The following is a 21,824-nucleotide window of genomic DNA, read 5'->3' on the forward strand; positions in this document are numbered from 1 at the left end:
TGTTAATCTCATCTAATAAATACCTTACAGTGATATTTAGACTGATGTTTGACCAAATAGCTGAGTACTGTGGCCTATGTTGACACATGAGATTAAGTATCACTAGGCAGCAAAACTCAGTTGCTCTGGACTTCCAGAAAGCATACTCAGAATGCTTTCAGAATTAACTGTATGAAGGAATGGGAGGGGGCATTTACTCACTGGTCACTACCCCACCACCACACACACATCCTCACACACACACACAAAAACACACAAATTGGTTGAAGTATACCTTCAGGGGCACTAGACTCTTAATTCTTCCTGGCTGGACTAAATGAGTTTCTGTGGCATTGGAGATGCTCGTGGACAAATTTATAAAGACCTAGTTGCATCTGAGCTTGTAGATAACTGACCTTCAAGTAGCTGAGCTGAAATTGGGAGGGGGTAGAGAAAATGTACCTTTGAACATTTCCCTAGCCATATTTCTAGCCCTGACAACTTCACCTCTGTATCTATAATCTTAATTGTCTAATAATCACCTCAGACATTACATATCCTGATTAGCAACATGTTTTTCTCCACTTGCTGGTCTTCCAGTATTTTTCTAATTAGTGAATGTTGCCAATGCTCATCAATTTGCAGAGCCTGTACAGAGGAAGTTATCTCGATTCTATTCTTTGCCTGTACCAATGTATTATCTTGGCTTTACTTATCTTCAGTGTGTATCATAAACCTGGGTGTTTTTCCCCACTTGCACTGCTGTCATGGTACTCCAAGTCACTGTCAATTCTTTCTCAACAAACCAAAATACACTGCAGAATGAGCATTGAAAAATGTAAATCAGATCCTGACACTCATGTTCAAAAGAAGCTAGTATCTTTCCATTGCAATTATAATAAAACCCAAAGACTGTACATAATCTGCCCCTTCCCTATCCTTGAGCTCTTTCTTTTTCCTTTTCCCATTCCCTCATCCATTCTACTCCAGTTATCTTTCACTCTAGTGTCTGCTCAGTGCAGTCTTCTCAAGCAAGCCTGCTCATAGCCCCTTATCTAAAATTACCATCTTTTCCCTGCTTCTCACCACACTCTGTGAGTCACCCTGTTTTCTTGGTTTCATAGATTTATTAATATCTGACATTGTATTATATATTTCTTTATGTTTGCTTTTCCCCCTCATTAAAATGTAAACTTCACAAGGGCAAAGTTTTGCGTTATTTATGTCTTTATTTCCTATACCTAGAAAATGAGATGAGCACACAATTACACAAAATAAATAGTTGCTGAGTGAAAGAATTTTTATTAAATTCAGATGTGTTCAATAGTGGCTAAGAGGGAAATTTAAATATTACAATCAATTTTTGTATGACGTAATTATAATACAAAGGGATTCATTTGAAAAACATCCCGGATACTTTTGAAAAAAAATGTAAGCATAATAGTTGGAGTATGTTCTTACGTTAATAGGCGACTTACTAAGAAATATACAAATGTTAAATTTACTAACAATGCTATTCTTAATTTACATAGACTTTTAACTACTCAGATCTTTCCACCTAAACAATTACATAAGGCAAAGGGCTACAAAACTATACAGACATGTAATATGTATTTTTGTTTATATCTGTTTTGAAATTTAAAAATATAATTACAAGACTCTGTGGAATATATATTTTTTCTCATTTTAAGATAAAAATTATAAATAATTTCTCTGTTGTTTTAACATTTTTTCCTTAGTAGAATTACTTTTCATTCTTCCTATCACTTCTTTGTAAACAAGGATTTGGCATCTTCGATTCCATCCAATTTTGCCTCAGTAAATATGCACTTAAATGTCTAATTAAATGACAACAACTAACACTGAAATTTGAGGCAGATTCTATGCTAGACTTGCTATATTAAAGCATCCTGAAAATAACTCATACTGAAAATAAAACAAAGAACAGAAAATATTTCTCTGGCCTTAACAGTATTAAATTATTATTTGAATTCATAGCTTATTATTTGACATTCTCAAAAGAAGAACAATAACATTTTGAATGTTTAGTTGTAGTGCAAAAAAAAAGACGGCCTTATATTTAACCTTGAAATTAAAGTATCAAAAGAGTCATTGCTGTTATGTTTATAATTGATTCATGGTTTTTACTTAATATTTATTGAATGAATGAATAAGTAAGTTAGAAAGAAAATATCTTCCATCTTTTGTTTTATGAGCAGTCTGAAGTCATTCATGACCAAATTTGACTTTCGACAAAGTACCTTGAGGAACTAGAGAAGTATTTTAAAAGTTTTTTCAAATGGCAGATTTCAGACCTTCCTTAAAAAATCTCCAAATTCAAAAGCAGTTCCCCATTATGATGTTGACTTAATGGTCTGTTTTTCTCTATCTTACACAGTCTTCTCTTTATTCTTAATTATATAGGTTTAGACAGTTTTATATAAATTTTCTCCTATATCCAGTGTGTAGTAATATTTTCTCATGAAAATTTTTGAAAAGATAATTTTGTCAAAGAATCAATTCTCCATTCATATTGTTTCTATTTTTATTTCTTCCTCGCTGTCCTCCAATTCATCAACACTTTTCCTACAATTAGGTATCTGAATAAGATATCAGTTAGGTCAGACATTGCAAGAAATCATGTTTTCAAATGCCATGTCTCATTTCCGATACATACCAAGTCTGATTTCTGTTATCAATCCAGTACTTTCAGCCTAACTTGGTTTCAGATTCCATTTGACCATTAAGTGTTTCAATGTTATGTTCTGTTATTTTCCTCCAGGCACAATTCTTTTCTCAAATTGAATTTCTTTCTACTTTTTTCAAACCAAGGAGTGAAACTGATAGTTTTGAACACCCTTAGATGCTATCTTCGGCTTCACAGTGTAGCATCATCACCATCCTACATCTGCACAACACCATCCTGCACAAATCTGCCACTCCATATGTTGCATCATGCAAGGAGATTACAATGGGCTTGAATTTGGATCTCAGTCAGAGATTCCCTGGAGACATTCCACAGGAAAAAATATTGCTCAAGACAACATTTAAATCTTTGCCTAGAGCTACCCCCTACTCCAGAGAGAAATATAATGAGAATGGAAGCACAGGTCCCCAAATTCAATGGCCACTTTTGTTGTTGTTGTTTTTTGTTCTTGGTTTTTTAATCTTCTTTTTGAGGAATTTGTCCTGTTCTCCTTGCTGTGATTCCTTTCTGTTGGTACTGGCAGTTGCCAGATGGGCTTTATTTTTAAATTTAAATACTTTATATTGTGGCAGTGTTGCCCATTGCATCATATCCAATGCCAGCTCTTATTCCTTCAAAATACAAACACTTGGCACATCCTTAAATTGTTTAAAAATCAGTTACTAGGAACTTAATGTAGAGAAAGGGGGGAAAGTATATGTTTCTATCACTCCAATACTAAGAATTACTGAAGCATAGAATGGTTATTAAAGGGAATCTTTGCACCTAGCTACATGTTTCTTTCAGTCACAACTGGTGGGTAAATACAGCTCACAACATGCCAACAAATAATAAAATCTAGGAGAAGGTGAGCTATTAAAAAGATTCAACAATGCAGAGAACAGAGATACCTCAAAAAAACAAAGCTGATATATTCCAGTGCTCAGACTTTTCCCTTACCAATATACACACAATGGGCAGAAACTGGGAGAGCATTGCAATTTAGAAAGTCATTTACTAATAGCAAGAAGTATTCAACTTGAAAATACAAGCAAAAAATCTACTGTGTTGAAACACTTTTCTCTTATATGAATATATTTATATATTCATATTTATTAAAATGAGTAGAATTTATTTTTTAGTTACATAAATTTTTCAATAATATTCTTTAAATCTGGTTTGGCCGACTAGTTAGAGACTAAAATCATGTATAAAGGTACCTTCTAAATACCAATGACCAGTTCCATTATGTGTGCAAATTACTACCTGGGTCTCAGGTAGAATCCGTGAGTGAGCAAACCATCTTCTCATTATATCTTTCTGGTACTGAAAATTATTTATTTTTCCAACTTATTCATTCCAGTGGTCAATAGTATAAAGTGCACCTCACTTCTGTCTTTCATCTTTATTTAAAGTACCATCATCTGACAATTTCATCATTTCAGAACATATTTCACATGGAAAGGAGAATCATTGGCCTCTACACAATGACAAAATCATTACAAATCCATACACTAATGTGTGTACTCCTTTAGCAATTACTTTTCCCTTAGCCTTTACCCACTCCTCTCTAAAACTCTCTCTGCCTAGAGACACATTTTTCTCCTTTCAAAACTCAACTTAAATGCTTCTCTGACTCACAGGCAAAATTAGTTGCTCCCTCCTCTGCTTTGCCATTTCATTTATATTATACCTCTTCATTATGTGTTTCTCTTTAATTATGCTAAAGTGTAAGAATTAATGAGCAGAGGCAAAATGGATTTATCTTTATATTTGCCAACAAACTTATTTATTTCAAAGTAAACCTCAATAATAACTAATTATTGCAAAAATGAATTCAAAATGTCACTAGGTAAAGTTTTCACTTTGAGATTATTGACCCCTCCTTTCAGTTGTACTATAAAGATTTTATAAACAGACCAGAGATAAAACATGTGAAGCATTTGAGAAGAGCCAGGCACTAGGGAGTTATTAATCAAAGACAATGATTATGATGATGATGATAATAATAACAACAACAATAATAATAAATAGACAGTAATCATGAATGTGAGACAGAAGAATTTCAAAAAGAAAAACAAATAAAAAGTAAGTTATAGTTTATTATCATAGGACATGATCACTGAAGTTAAAAATTGCTATCTAGAGTCATCAAAAATATTACTGTAGAGAAGTGAGTGACAAAGGGAAAAAAAAGATAAACATTCAACTATGTGGTTTTATCATTGTTATATGTGACAAAAGGTGAAGTACTGAAAAAGTCATCATAAACACTTGGCATTGTAATTTTTCAGTGAGAAATCTGACATAGTAAGTGTGATATTAGAAAGCAAGATTTGTCTAAAAAATATATAAATGATTTGGAAGAAAGTACTATATTTTTGCCAAAGACTAATTCTCTAAGTAGAAAGGTTTTTGAATTTTTTGTTTTTGATGAAATGACAAAACAGTAAAAGAAATATTGTCCGTGGAATTGTCGTGCAGTGACTAAAGAAGAGTTACTGTCCTTGTTTAAATGTTTCCCTAAGACTTTTTTTGTGCTGCTCTGTTCATCTTTGTAGGCACCACCTCAGGGAGCTCTTTAGATCATGTAGATAGAATGAAACAGAAGTAGAAGTCTGATGGGATATGTTGAATCATGGGGCATCTTGAAACAACTAGCTGACGACTGAGGAAGACAGTTAGTTAAGAACGAAAAAGTAGACTGCTGCTGCTATAAACCCAGAAGGGCTTCTAAAGATTGGTAGAACAAGACAGCAAATGATCCTCTTTGCTTTCCACTTGCCCATTCAAGTTCTTCAAAACTAAGAGAAAAGCTGAAAAGATGAAAATTGTGTTGCAGTACAATCTGGAGAATATTAACACATCAGTCCTTCCCTTTAAGCAGATTTGTTCCAGATGAGAAGCCCACATGTAACATACACTTTGCCATGGAACCAACAAGGTTTTGCAACTGAAAGAGCACAGCAGAACTTCTTAGCTAAGAATAAATGTTTTGTGAGAGTTTAATAATTTTTTGTAATTTAATGGTATATTGATCCTTAATAGTTTCCTTGGTTCAAAGATCATTCTTATAATAACAAAATGAAAAGAAAAAAAACCTTTTTACCATTTGCCCTCATAACCCCTGGTTGCCGTTTTTCTCAACCTCTAATTATTTCATAGTTAATAAAAGAGGAGGAGTTCTTTCTAAAACTTCCTTGTGGCTCAAGGTTTGAACTCACGCTGCTGATTGTATCAGATTAACTGAAAAGGGAAAAGCTTAATTGTGCTCTACAAGCAGTTCTAAAATTATTTTATTTAATTGGTGACTGACCAAAATCTTTTTCTTTGCGGAAAAAATGAAGGAAAATCAACTTGAATTTTGACTAGCAAGAGAAGTTTAGTGTACATAAGATAAATGTATTTTAAAATGGAAGAACCACTAAACATTGATTATTATAGATCTGTGAAAGAATGAGATAATGTACTGTCTTTTAAAATTCATAATTTAAGTAAACTGTATTAGAATCACATAAAATTTGCTTTTGAAAATAACTTTGCAAAGAAGAAGGCTTTCAGATTTGTTCCTAAATTAATAATGGGATGAACATCTTTATATACCAGTTGATACATTATGAATAGAACAGTAAGGTCACAGTCTACAGTAAATTAACACAAATTTGTAGAAAAACCTCTCATACCTAACATAGCTACATCTTTATTGAATTAATACAATTTTCTACAATTAAATAACAGTAAATGCAATTTTCTGAAACAGTACATATCCTCAGTTTTACACAGCAGCATACCCTACAATAAAACCATAAAAGAAAACCTTAGGATGATATAGAAAGCCCTTTGCTCTTTTGAGTAAAGTGATAGGGAAATGCAACTTCATGGTGTTGATAGGATATAAGATGAGAGGCGTTAACTTAAGTAGAGCTGGCATTCAGTTTTCTCTAGGCTTTTCCCTTATCTTTACAAATATACTAAGCACTTTAAATTCTCAAAAACTTTTGTGTCAACAATTTATTTACTCAAAGTTTCTCATTAAGTATATTCATAACATATTGTCCTTAGTGGGAGAGGGGTGGTCAACCAAAATTGTAACCTAGGTTAAATCAGAGTATTTTCACATGACACTAATTTTACTCCATTGAGTAAAGATATGAGAATCATGTGAGAATCATATGAGTCAAATCAGAAGATTTAATGCAACATGTATTTTTAAAAATTACTTCGGAATATATGATTTCTTCCCTAGAAATGGTTCTTCTTGCAGAGAATGTGAAAGTAAAGAAAGTAGAAGTCTTTACAATCCTATTTAACCTTACCACTTCTCTGTGACCTGCTCATCTTCCATGCCACTTCTGGACAGTTTCAGTTACTCCTTTATTAATGAAGCCCTCTGCATTACCTCTTCCAACACTGTGCCCTTAACAGCTTGTAGCATGTGCATACCCCAACCCTCAAGAGGCTTAAGAGCACCTTGGGTACAACACTCAGCTTATTCCCACAGCTAATATGGTTAAAAGCATAATAGATAGTAGAACCCTAGTTTTTTGCTTGTTTGTTTAATGAATGACCAATGTTTTTGAATCAAACAATGTGATTATCTTTCCCAGATAACAGTGATTTTTAAATTCTAATTTAAAGAATTAAAGACAAGAGTTACATGTATCACAGCATAACATTGGAAAAAAAGTTTTTTCAGCAAGTATTAAATTCAATTTCTCCTAAATAAAATTACCTAGATATCAATCCCTTTCTACTTATTTACAGCCTCTGCATTTTCCCTAGTAATCAAACAACAAGAGACAGTTGATTATTAGCTGAAGAGTAGGATGGAGGATAGAGTAGAAATAGATGGTATTCAATTTGACACTGTATATAAATATATAAATGAACAACAACATCCAAAGGTTTTCCATGTTGATACTAAGAAGGAAATTTTTCAAAAGGTAAATTATGTAACATTTAAAAATTCTCTGCTAGCATAGAGTGAATTGAAAATCTCTACAAAATGGTCAACAAATGCTAGACATCTCTTTTATTCTAAATTAAACATCAGTAAAGGTATTATAATAGCAGCTATTTAAAATATAAATTAGGCTAAATTCTCTACTTATAGTTCAGAATGTATAACTGACCCTACTTAAAAAAGCAAGAGAGAAAGGGACAGAGAATAAATGTCTCAACTCCTATACTATCTTTATGTGGCATGAGCAGGATGTTTACAAACCCCTCTGTTGTGTCCATTTTAAATGTGTGAACAACACCCTCCAAGGCATGTGATAAGTAGCTGCTGGGTGGCTATAGCCTGCTGAGACAGGCCAATGGCTTCTTCATTGTGGCAACTTGGCTATCTGGCTTCTACTAAGTTTGCAGATTTGTGGTCATCTTCTTGTAAGTGTAACATTTCAGTCCTTTTTATAGAAAACATATCTCAAGAACAGTCTTTCATGGGTATTCTGATCAGGTTTGTGTCAGCTGAAAAGCAGAGTACTTGAGGAGTTGAGAGAAGTCTGCACAGTTTCTTCTCATTTTATCTATAGGAAAAGAAATGATTATCAGCTTTCACATGAAATGTATGATGTACTCGAAAAACTTCACTTTAAACCATCACTAATGTGCCAAAGTACCTCATTTTGAAATGTGAAGATCATTATAAAAAATATCATAAATTTTAAAAACAGTCTTGAATGTAGATAATACATTACCTCAAGTTATCTAACAGGTTCGACATTGATATGTCAGTGTGAAAAAGAGAAATATCAGACATAAATGGATGTTGTCTACACACCTTTAAAGAAATGCATCGGCTGCACGAAATGCACCTCTCAACAACAGGACTAAGGACTGGGTGTTGTTTAAGATATATGCAATGATATTATTCTCAGTCAGCTTTTGTCTACCCACCCATACCCTTTCTTTCCTCCTTACCCTCTCATACACACTTCCTAATACCGTGATCCTACAGGTCACTCTTCATTGGTAAGGTCAAGGCTCCCGCACAGTATTTAACCCTATTTGAATAAGGTTAATTGAATTAAAAGTTAGCTATTAAATTTGATTTTGTAAGCACAGTTGTATTTTTTTCAAAGAAAGGAAGTCTCTGACTGTGGTAAAAAGTAGATGTTGCAGTACACACATAACTTCAGGTCATAATGCAACACCTCAAGTTCCCCAAACCTCAGAATATCCCTTCTTTTAATACCTGGACAACACAGGTCCTCAAACAAAGCCTCCTTTCTACCTGTCTGCAGGAAATCCATACTTCCCTCTTCCTTGCTTCTTTCCTTCCACATAGCTCATTTACTATTGCTGAAAATAACCCCCAAAATCTGGTTAACTCAGATGGATTGCTATCACCTCTTAGGATTTGCTGAGGCATTTCTTTGGGTCAACTGTTACAATTTTTCCTTGCCACTTCAAGTCACAGTGGTTTGCTTTTCTCCAAACAGAACAAAGTAGAACTGATATACTTTCCAGAAATCTTAATGAAAATGAAAAATTTATAATGTTGTGAAGGAATAGGAATTTTAAAAAAAGATAATACAACTCTGAGAGTTCACCAGTATGGCCCATATTTGCCATGTTTCTCTTTGACTCCTTGGTCTGTCATGATTGCCAAGGATCTTTTTACTACTCACAGTGCCCTGTACACAGGGCTTTATTCACAGGCCAACTTTATTCTTACTCAGACCCCACTGTTGCAGCCTGAGGAGTACTAACAAATTACCTGCATTAATCTTTATAAATATTGAACCATATCCCCAATGCATATACAGCTTTAATTTTTAGATTAACATGCCTGCAGTTGGATTAATTCACAGGTATATCTTCTGAGAGTTGTGCACTTACATTAAATTTGCATGGCCCCCAGTACCTAACCCCAACCTGTCATCTCAGAACTAGGACAAAGGTCAAATATCCAAGTACAGATTCTACTCAAGTTTACAAAGACTTATGACCTCCACATAGCAATTCTGCAGTCAACTAATTTAGATCCCACTCTCATAACAGAAATATCACAGTTCTTTCCCTGCAATGAACCTCCCTCCTACACACAGAAAACAATTTTTAAATGTACATAAAATGAAAAATAACACCTTACCCATGTGTACTCAAAATTTTAAAGTCTTACTTTATTATAATATTGTTGCTTGTTGAGTACACGATTTTAAGGCATAAAAATATACACCCACATGCACACACATATATATGCTATATACTGAATGCTATGATTTCCTTAACTTTTTCCATAATTTGTAATTAAAATGATCAATGTATTTAGACAAAAGGCAAGATGTTCACATCACTTTCTTTGGTAGATGGAAATTCGTTTTGTTTGAATTTGTGCTTGAATGTCTAATTATGTTGTTTTGGGGACTCTGGGGATTTTATAATTACCTCTTCAAATGAAAATTGATCAAGGTTGAATATCAAAGGAACTAGAGAAAACCTTTTAAATACACTTGGTTTCAGAAACTTCAGAAGTATACTCTAGTAGGTGCTATTTCTAGTTAGAATTTAGTGTCTGTTTCTTAGTGTTCGGTACTATTCAGCTACGTGAACAATAATCTACCTAAAATTTGTAGGCTTCTATTAGGATTATCAGCTGATAAATATTTGGTGTAAAATGTAAATGAAACCCTGAACCTAGGTTTCTGTGTATTTACTTATTCTACAAGTTTAGTATTTACTTATTTTTTTTCTACTGAATTTTATGTTTGATTTGTTTTCCTCTGTGGTTTTTTTTTGTTTGTTTGTTTATTGTAAGATCTAAGGATATATTTATTATAGACTGCTACTTGTGTGGATTCAAATTTAGAGCAAAGATACATTAACATTTATGTATAATAGCTGATTGAAATTTTTCAAAGTAAAATGGAATTTTAAATCAAATACCTTTGTAATGCAACTCACTTGCATTTTCTATTATAAGGAAACATGAATTTTTTCTTCTTCTGAGTTGACCTGTGGGGCATGGCTATATCAGACTGTCTCCATGGTTTGGAGAGGGTTTCTGTATCAGTGTGTCTAAAGATTAAACTATGAACATTATTTATTAAAATCAAATGTTTTTATTCATGTATAAAGCTATCATCATTAGTAATTATGCATTCACGCCCAAGAGCAAACAGAAACATGACTCATAGGATTATATTCAAACAGTGGAAACAAAAAATAATAATTGAATTAGTTAGTGAAATGCGCCATCATAGGCAAGGGATAAATTGATCATTTAGCAGTAGACCCACAAGTTGATTTTTTCCTACTTTTCTACAATTATATGTCAAATTTGGGTAAAAACTATAACATATGAATATTTTTAGTCATACATACCTGTGGGAAAGCCATGGAGCCATTAATGAGCATTTCTCTTCTTATTTCTTCAAATGTAACATGTAAATTTTGTCAAGACAGTGCTCTCTGGGAAACATGAATAACAGGTTTTCACTTTGCTTTGCAAACAGTTTCTTACCTGAATTACTTTAAATATTTTTTAATTTGTGGGGGGGGAAATCATTTAGAGTGCCATTAATATTTGCTCTATTAGAAACAGTCACAGATTGTTTGCTGACTAATTTGTTCAAATAGGTCAGTTGTGACTTGCTGCATGACAGCTAGGAACTCTACACAGAAGTGCTGTGTCTGACCAAGTTATTCTTGAAATGATATTGTAATCACCCCTAATACCGCATGCATAAAAACAGCCCTAGGCTATTCTCCTAATACATCCTGTTAACACTTGTATATTGGTATTACAAGAGATATTGGTGCTCTTCTGAAAGAAAAAAAGAAAAAAAAATTCCAGAGAGTTTTACCCATTAAAATCCCATTATGGAAATTCTGCAAATTATTTGTACCCAGGGCTGGCCCCAGGCAAAATCCTGAACTTAGTGCTTGTTCTGGGTCTTGTGCAAGGTTTTGCTCTTAATGTCTGGAAACAATTACATGCAAGGTACAAAATGATAAAGACTTAAGGTGGAACCTCTCCTAATATTCCAAGTATTTTTATAAAGGACTCAAAAAACCCAAAAATCTTTATGACTTTTTGTGTATCTCAGTGAATGGTGTTACTACCCATTCAGTTGCCTGAGACAACAAATAAACACTCTTGATGTCTCCTCAACCGTGATATGCAGCTGTTTATCAAGTGCTGTTGGCTCTCCATCCTGAGGATGCCTTACATACCTCCTTCTCTTCTTTACACTGACTGCCAGTGCTTTAGTTCCAGTGTTCATAGTATCCCATGGGACTATTGCAATGCCCATCTCTGCCTCATCTCAACCCTATCTCTACCTTTAGCCTTCTTTTATTCTAGTCTTTCGTCTACAGTTCCTTAAGAGTTGTCTCTTTAAAGTACAAATATGACTTTATTTTCCCATTTTATTTCATTCAGTAGCTTCCTACAGTTTTACAAAATTTCTTTGGTTGTCAGGTCTAATTGTTCCCCAACATAGTCCCCTCAGCTCAATGAAGAAAACTAGGATTACCCAGATATAATGTGCTCTTTAATGTCTTGTTGTGCTTTGTTTGTTGCTGTTGTTGCTTGTTTATGTTTTATGTTATTAGTCATTGGCTTATTAGTCATTGGCTCACCAGCAATTGTGTCTCATGCATTGGATGAATGAAGAATGGATGAGTTGAAGCTAAAAGAAAAAAAAAAAACTATATGAACAATGCATAGGATTGTGAGAATATAAACAATCAGTTGTAAATATTGTGGAAAGCAGCGCAATTATATGTTCCAATATATTTTTATTTCTGTGTCTTTTTACCCAACAATTTCATTTCTTGGTGTCTATATGTAGGACATACCACAATATAAAAAATATAGCCATTATAATAAATAGTAAAATAGTAGATGCAGTTGAATGTCTAGCAATAATGGAATATTTAATTTATAGTATATCCATAAATAAATTACAATGTAATCATTAAAATTATATTCATCAAATATCTCTAGGAAGAAAAACTGTTTAGGCTATAATATTATTTGTTATTATTTTTAATTATTAGTAATTACAATTAAGTAGTAATGAAAGTATTATAATATACAGAGTAAATGTATAGCAAAATAACGAATGAAATACATAAAAAGGCAAGGCTGTTAAAATGAATTTGAAATGAAGAAGTCAGCAACTTAAAATGATTACAAATATATAGATTGTTATATATAAAATTCATGGTAACCACAAACCAGAAATCCATAATAGATACCTACATAAGAAATCAATAAATTCCTAGAAGCATGCAATTTTCCAAGACTAAATAAGGAAGACATAGACATCTGAATAGTAGCAAAATTAAATCAGTAACTAAAAAATGCCCCAATAACAAAAGTCTGAATTCAAGTGGCTTTACAGATGAATTCTATCAAACCTTTAAAGAAGAGTTAACACCTATCCTCTCAAACTATTCCAAAACATTAAAGAGAAAAGAACACTTCCAAACTTATTTTACTAGGCCTGCATTACCCTGACACCAAAACCAGACAAAGACAATACACACCCAACAAATTCAGGCCAATATCCCTGAAAAATATAAATGCAAAAATTCTTAATCAAATATTAGCTAACAAAATTTTACAATACTTTAAAAAGGATCCTATACCATATGATTCATTCCAGCCATGCAAAAAAGTTTTAATATCTGGAAATCCATCAGCGTGACACACCACATTTACAAAACAAAGGATAAATTCTCATAATCATATTAATAGATGAAGAAAAGTGCATGGGAAAATTCAACACCCATTTGATAAAAACTATCAACAAAGTGGGTATAGAGGAAATATACCTCAACATAATAAAGGCCATATATGACAATCTCACAGCTAACGTCATGCTCAATGGTAAAAAGCTGAAATCATTTCCTCTAAAATTAAGAATGAGACAAGGATGCCACACTCTCACCAGTTTTGCTCTACATGGTATTGGAAGTCATAGACATAACAATAAAGACAATAAAATAAAAACAATAGGTAAATAAAAGGCATCCAAATTGGAAGCGAAGGAGTAAAACTGTAACTATTTGCAGATGACAAGAGACCATACATGTGGAAAATCTTAAATACTTCACAAAAATTATTAGAATTAGTAAATAAATTCAGTAAAGTTATAGTATACAAGATTAATATACAGAAACCTATTGTGTTTTTATACATTAAAACTAATTTCAGAAAAGAATCCCATTTACAATTGTAATTAAAAAAACTCAAAATACCTTGGAATACCTAGGAATATATTTAACCAAGGAAATGAAAGACTTGTACTCTGAAAATTGTAAGCCATTGATGAAAGAAATTGAAGACAACACAAACAAATGGAAAGATATACTGTGCTAATGGATTGGAAGAATATTGTTAAAATCTCAATTCTGTCCAAAGAAATCTCCAGATTCAATGCAATCCCTATCAAAATACCAACTGTGTTTTTTCACAAAACCAGTAAAAAAAAACCCTAAAATTTCTGTGGAACCATAGAAGACTCTAAATAGCCAAAGCAATTTTAAGAAGAAGAAAGCTAGAGGAATCACACTCCCTAATTTCAAACTATACTACAAATTTATATTAATCAAGTGTATGGAGTTGTCACAAAAAAGGACACATGGGTCAATGAAACAAAATAGAGAGCCCAGAAATAAATCCACACACATTCATATGGTCAATTAATCTATGAAAGATAGGCAAGAATATATAATGGGAGAAAGACGGTCTCTTCAATAAATGGTGTTGTGAAAATTGGACAACTACAAACAAAAGAATGAAACTGGACTACTTTCTTAGACCATATACATAAAAAAGTCACAAAATGAATTAAAAACTGAAATGTAAAACATGAAACCATAAAACTCATAGTAGAAAACATAGCAGTATGCTATTTGACATTGGTCTTGGAAATTTTTTATTGAATATGTCTCCTCAGGCAAGCCAGCCAAAACAAAAATAAACTAATTGGATCACATGAAACAAAAAAGTTTTGCACAGTGAAAGAAACCATCAACAAAATGAAAAGGCAACCTACTGAATGGGAGAAGATATTTGTACACAGTATATTTGATAATAGATGATATCTAAATTATATGAATGATGCATACAATTCAATGCCAAAAAAACAAATAACCCAAATTTTTAAAATGGGGAAACTTTAATAGATGTTTTTCCAAGAAGACATACTGATGACCAAAAGAAATATTAAAAGATTCTCATCGTTACTGCTCATTAGAGTAATGCAAATCAAAACCACAATGAGATATCACCTCACATGGGTCAAAATGGCTATTATCAAAAGACAAAAAATAGTAAGTGTCGGTGAGGATGTGAGAGAATCCTCATGCACTGTTGGTGGGAATGTAAATTGATGTAGCCTCTGTGGAAAAAAAGATGGTGTTTCCTCGAAGAATTAAAATAGAACTACTATAACATCTATAAATTCCACTTCTTGGTATTTATATGAAGAAAACAAAAATACTAATTTGAAAAGATATATGTACTTCTATGTTCATTTCAACACTATTTACAGTACCCGAGGCATGGAAGCAATCCAGGTATCCATCAACAGATGAATGGATAGATGTGAGATACACACACACACACACACACACACACACACATACACTGTGGAATATTATCCATGAAAAAGAATGAAACCTTGTCATTTGCAGCAACATGAGTGGACATAGAGGGTATTATGCTAAGTGAAATAAGTCAGCAAAAAACAATAACCATATGGATTCATTTATATGTGGAATCTTAAAGTCAAAATAAATGAACAAACAAAACAAAACAGAGACAGACTCATAGATGCAGAGAACAAACTGGTGGTTGCCAGAGGGGAGAGGAGTGCAGGAATGGATGAAATAGATAAAGGGGATTAAGAGATACAAACTGTGTAATATATATACAGGGAATATAGTCAATAATATTGTAAGGAGTATATATGGTAACAGATGGTAACTAGACATATTGTAGTGATAATTTCATAATGTATAAATATATTGAATCACTATGCTGTACACCTGATTCTAACATAATGTTGTATGTTAATTATAATTCAATTAAAAATAAAATAAAGCTGAAATAGTTTCTACATGTTTATTGGGTACTTTTGTTTATTTTCAGGCTAATTTTCATTCTTTGTTCCTTTACCCATCAAGTTCTTAACTTTTTCTTAATAATCTGAATGATGTCTGCAAATGTAGGAATATCAAAGTTTGTTCTGTTTGTTTTATTATTTTCAAGTTTGTGATTTGCGTTAAATACATAAACTGGATTACAGGTAATTTTACATTTAAGATGCACAATCTAGTTTTTAAATTATTATTTATAAAATTACTTAGTTTTAAAAGTACTCACACATTAAAAATTTGATTAAATTTATTTCTATTGTACTTTTTCCTTATTTGTTTAATTTCTTTATATTGAATTTTCAGTCAACTCTAATTTCAACTGAGCTATTTAAGCATTAGGAATTTAGCAGTTTTATCAAACTGATGTGTAAAAACATGCAATTATCATTCCTTGACCCTTAGGATTTTTCAGGGGATTAATTAGCTTATTCAAAAGTGACTTTCTAATTCAAAATCAGTTCTGCTTGTAAAATATAAGGAGGACTACAAAATAAAAGGCATTTTTCCAGACATTGAAATGAGATAGATAACATTTTGAGCGAGGGGCTACCTTACAGAGTGTAGACAGTCCAAGATTCCTACCATAGGATCTGCTTCCATAATTCTCCATAATTTTAGGATTTATCCTCTCCTTTTATTTTTGAATTCATGGGTTTTCTCAAAACTCTGACCAGTAGCTGCAAGATCATGGTTAGTTGAATGGAAGCAAAGTGAGTAGAGGACAAAGGGAGAGTATAGGGAAAGTAGAAGCTCTCTGTGTGCCTATGCATTTGTAAATGGCCCAACAAGGTTTTTATAGCCTTTTAATGGAAGCATGTATGCTTATTTAATAAGGAATCCACTGTTATGGTGACAGAGAAAATAAGCTTCAAAACAATTTGGAATTAGCATGCTATCAGTCATTAAAAAATGAAATGAAATACAGAGAATTTGAGTAAGTGAGCCAGAGAATGTGACTAGTTCATCCCCTACTTATTTCAGAGTCAGTGGACAGAGGAATCTATGTTTTCTTAGCTATAACAAGAGAGTCTCACATTTACTATCATTGCCAGGAAGTGAATTCCAGCAATAGAATCTTTCTCTTAGTAGGCCAATCATGTCTGATTTTGCCATTGTCCTCATTGCATACACCTGCTATGGAAATTTAATATACTAAACAACATGCCTCCTTTTTCCTGTTGCTTCCAATTGGATCTCATACATTTGCATTTAGCTCAGAAGGCTGTCAAATTATATGCAACGATTCAGATTCAGCATAGTTTAATCACATCTAGAGACAATTAAAAGAAAATTTTAATCATCCATTTTCCTACTTTGACCTAATTTCTTATTAAGTCTGTGCTTTGTCTTGCATTTCAATTTTATAGAATATTCTATATAACATTTTCTATTTAAAAGGATAGAACATTCTTTAGAAATATGTTAATATGGTAGCAATAGGGATGCAGTTACAAGAGTTTTACGATCATTCTCATTCTTTTTTTAGACTACACTGTTTGTAACAACCCCTCTGACTTCACAAGGCTCAACATTTTTCCTTCATGTACATTTCTTTTGCCCTCTCACTTCCAGAATGCTAAGTTGAGGCCATCAACATCTGCCTAGAACAGATGCCCCTTAAGTTCTTCTAGAAACATAAAATTTCCCTCAAAGCCAAAAGTATAAGTATAATAAAGAAAGGCAGTTTTTTAAACACAGAATTTATTGTTTTCTGGTTTTCTCTCTGGACATGATACCATTTACTTCTTAAGAAACTTTTCACATGATTATTTATTTCCAAATTAGGTTAAATTTATGCTATTGTTTTTAACTTTATATTTTTCAAAACTAAGACTTGTTGAAGGCAGTTTAATTTTCATTAAATTAAATCCATTGGTAGTTTACCCATATTTTCAAACTGTAGTGAGTAATAGCTTTTTTGTTGCAAAGGACATAGAAATAGTTCAGAGGACAGCATGCATGAGTGAAAATTCATGAAAGATATTCGACTTCACTGGAAACAAAACAAAGTCACTTTGGAAAATGAGATATACATATTCCTAGTAAATTGTCAAATATTTAAGAGAAAGAAAGAGGGAAAAAACTCTCTTTCCCTATCCTTTGCACATTGGCTCTGTGCTAAGGCTCTTCTTCATCACTTGGCCAGGCCATTTTCACCTCTGCCATTGCCTTTGCTTCTTGCCTACACTGTGCCTGGAGATCACACAGAGGTGGAAAACCTAGTGTCTTCTCAGGTGTTTCCTGAGTGATGGTCGAGGCACGCACGCTTCTCTCAACTCCTTGGTAGGTATACATGAATGCTTTTAAGTGCCCTGATTTTCCAAAGAAACTCTCTCCCCAGCTTCTCCTTCTAGGCTATCAGTACATTTTGTATGTGTCAAGGATGTAATCTTTTGACACAGGCTGCTGTGGGTTGTTCATTTACCTTCCAATGTTCTTGAGAAATGTAGTTTACTTACCTTGAGGAGGTTCCTAGTTAGGCAAAACAAAGACAGACACTCTGCCTCCGTCTTTCAAGTAGCTCCCAGACAGGTTAAAAATGACAAATACAATTCAGTAAGGTCTGCTCTGCTCCCTTCATAATAGCCACAGCACAGGGGAGGAGATGGGGCCAGGGCAAATCAAAACATCACAAAGATTTCCTACTCTTTAAGTTGCTTTTCCTTGATTCAACATTTGCTTGGTTGCTGTAAACCTTTGTTTGTCAGAGTTCTTTTAAAGTTGACTCTGTCAGTTTTTGCTTTATTTTTAAAAGTTTCTGGAGAGAGTCATGTGGCTTGGAACACCTACTTCATTTTCGCTCCTATTACTCCCTACTTCTTTATATTTTACTACATTTTAAATTGCATGGTAAACAATGTAGATGATCCATTTTGTGGAGCTTTGTTCTGACAGGAGGTTATATTAGTGGAAAATTCTCTTCATCCTGTCAATTTTTATTGTTTTTGTTTTGTTTTGTTTTGGCTTTTTCTGATGAATTTATTTTGATTTTGCCTTCAGATTTAGGTTCTATACCCGAAAGCATGGCAGTTCCTAAGGTGCCACTCCTCTGGAGTCTCAATCAAATGTATGGGATACTCAGTGCTTTTACTTCTATAGCCTCTGGAATCTCTGTTCAGCTGTTTGTTTCCAGGCAGTCCCTCCTTATCAACTTTACAGAGTCCTGCTGTACAGGTTCAGCAACCCATCTTTGGCCTAGAATTTAGATTCTCCACATAGGCTTCTGGGTTATTTCTGCCCACGCTCCATGAGTCCTGCTCATGTCCAGTGTTCTTTCCTGAAAATTCTAGCCATTACAGTCATCCGAAACATATCTCTTTCTCTTCAGCCCAGAAAAGGCTGCTCTTCCTTTGGGCACTGTCTCCTTGCATGGTAATCTGGAAAGTGCTTGCAAGTGGAAACCTGTGATAACTGTGGCGCTCACCCAATGCATTGCCGTTCTCTCCATGATTCCACCTATTTCTGTTATTCAATGCCTGGGAACAGTTGCTTCACAGATTTTGTGTATACTTATAGTCAAACACAAATTATTCTGTCTTGACTGGACATAAAAAGTCAAAGGTATTCATTCTTAAAATGATTATATTTTTCAATGCAGTAATCTTCTAGGAAATTATTTGTGGAAAATATCCAGAAATTTTCACAATGTTATGTGCTCAGTTTCACTCACTACAATTGTTAATGTTTTAAAACAATTTAAAACAACCTATATTATACATATAACACATATGTAAATGGCCCTTATTCCTTTGATTACTTCTTTACAGTCATTTTCACTGTAAATCATTAATAGTGTGGAAAACATCTACATTATATTACATTATAAAATAGACCAAAAAATAGGATACGCAGTATGATCCAATGTTATTAAAATATTTGTGTTGGTATATATGTGTGTTTACAATCATAAATTTGCTCATATGTACCACTTTTATGTCATTGCAAAATATAATCAGATGAGTTATTTAAATGTTATTAATTCTTTCCTGTTACTATAAAATTAATGGTATAAATATATAATCTTCTTTCCTTAGTATTCCAATCAAAGTCTCATTTTCTTTTCCTTTGCTTCTCACTACTTGTCTTAAAGCAATCTGCATCTTTTCAACTAAATTGGTCTGTTTTACTAGGATGCTCAATATTTTGCATGAGTATTTTTGTCACTCATGACTAAATTATTCTCTAAAACTAGTTCTACAGAAATCCTGCCTATTCTTCAGCTACTGTTTCAAAGCCACCTATTTCATAATTAGATTTTTGTGACCAGATTTTTCTTCTGCTTCCTAAACTTTTGAAGTATTTTTGGTATTTTGTTTGTAGCATTCACCGCATTCTACCTTCCACTATAGCTATTTGTATATCTGATACGTTTCCTTTCTTTACTAGTTTGTAAGCTTTATGAGAAAGGAAACAATGTTTTATTTTTTCTCCTAAGTCCTTACAATAATAGGCCACCGAATAAATACCAAATATGTTTTATATCTCTCTTTATTTTACATTCTGAACCATAGATCTAAGGGCTCCTGACCTCCCCATTTTTTTTCCTCACTTGCTAGTTGTTATTTACCTTTTAATTTTGAACCATACTTCTATCAGACTGTATAGGAACCCTTGATGAATTTATATATGTGTATATAATTGTATAATATACGCATTCATGTATAATCTATAATGTATATAAATTGTAATCTCCTTTGAGGAAGAGACTCTTATTTGATGTAGTTGCATAGTACAGTCCTTGACACACAGTAGACACAATTATTATTTATAGAATGTACACAGTAATTAAGAAAGAGAAATTGGTGAGCTTTTTACACTAAAAGTATATTCTTAGTATTCATGAAAAACAAGCAAATAATTTCCCAATTGTATGAAGTTAGAAAAATAGAAAGAAAACATAACCAAGAACTAATCCATTACTTTCTCCAACCTTTAGAATACTGTAAACTTTGGATATATAACATTAAACTGGTGAAGGCAAGCTTATGGATTTTGATTAAAAATAGGACATTTATTTATGCAAAATTTTGACATACATATCAATAAAATATCTAACATGAATTTTTATTTTATGTGGGTCATTTAGTTTATTTATCTTTTTTGGACCTTTAGCTACATTTCTGCTGTTTATAACATACACATATTACTTTTAAAGTTTTATACTATTGAAAATATTTATCAGATGATCATGAGTCCTATGGTTATCAGTAGAGTAGATTATAAAATGTTTTTTATGAGTAGTGTAATAGCATTTACTGTCTAATGATGACTGTTTTCATACTTCAAAGATAACTATGTCAATCTGAATTATTTTTAGAAAGAAAAAAGTTACAATAAAAAAGTAGGTTAAATTTTTTAAAAGTTGATTCTAATATACACTGTAAAACATCTATATGTCTGTCTGTCAGTCTATTTATCTAACATTTAATTGCCTGGACTGCAGCACTGAAGGAAGAATATTTATCATTGAGAACAGATAGAGCCTGAAAAAAAGTTAAAGTGATGTCCCTCACAGGTCTGCCACCATATCCCCCATTGTAATCCTCCGTATATTTCTTAATAGCTGAGATGGCATTGCCCCTGCAACTCATCACTGACTTAATTATCTTTCTGCTCTTATCTAGCCAGGCCAGGAATAGAATAAGAAAATAAATGACAATCTTTGTTGTTAATATTATTTAAGCAAATTTCCTAAATGACAGTTACTCCTGAAGGAAGGAAATTATGTTGAATTATTGGTGGCAGAGAGTGAAGAGTACTGTTTCCTACCGTCACTCAAAAACTCTGAGGAAAACTTGTGTGTAGACAAATAATTGCATCCCTTTTAGGGCTATGATGCTCAGTAGCATGCATATTTATTTCATTTCTCTTTTAACATGATGTTGCTAAATCAGTATGATAAATATTTCTTTTTAAATTTCAGCAGTTATGAAACCCCTTTCACCTAATATCCTAAGGTGAAGAGATAGGGATCTAATGAGGGAAGGGAAAAAGGGTGAGAGTTGCTCTGAAAAGAAAGTAAGCAAGAAGAAAGTAC

The 21,824-nt window shown here is 32.9% G+C and overlaps 1 long non-coding RNA gene across 1 annotated transcript in view; it reads right to left on the reverse strand.

The window, feature by feature from the left end:
- Window positions 1–3,818: 3,818 nt before the first annotated feature.
- The window catches only part of LOC123614942 (uncharacterized), a 75,752-nt gene continuing 57,746 nt past the window's right edge, over window positions 3,819–21,824 (reverse strand). Inside the window, exons 2-4 of the long non-coding RNA XR_006722448.2 lie at window positions 12,257–12,306; window positions 10,997–11,083; window positions 3,819–8,196 (exon numbers count right to left, since the gene is read on the reverse strand). This is a non-coding gene — a long non-coding RNA (uncharacterized LOC123614942). The remainder of the gene's footprint in view (window positions 8,197–10,996; window positions 11,084–12,256; window positions 12,307–21,824) is intronic.

Source organism: Camelus bactrianus, chromosome 8 (assembly GCF_048773025.1).
Source record: "Camelus bactrianus isolate YW-2024 breed Bactrian camel chromosome 8, ASM4877302v1, whole genome shotgun sequence".
In the NCBI taxonomy this organism is placed as follows: Eukaryota; Metazoa; Chordata; class Mammalia; order Artiodactyla; family Camelidae; genus Camelus; species Camelus bactrianus.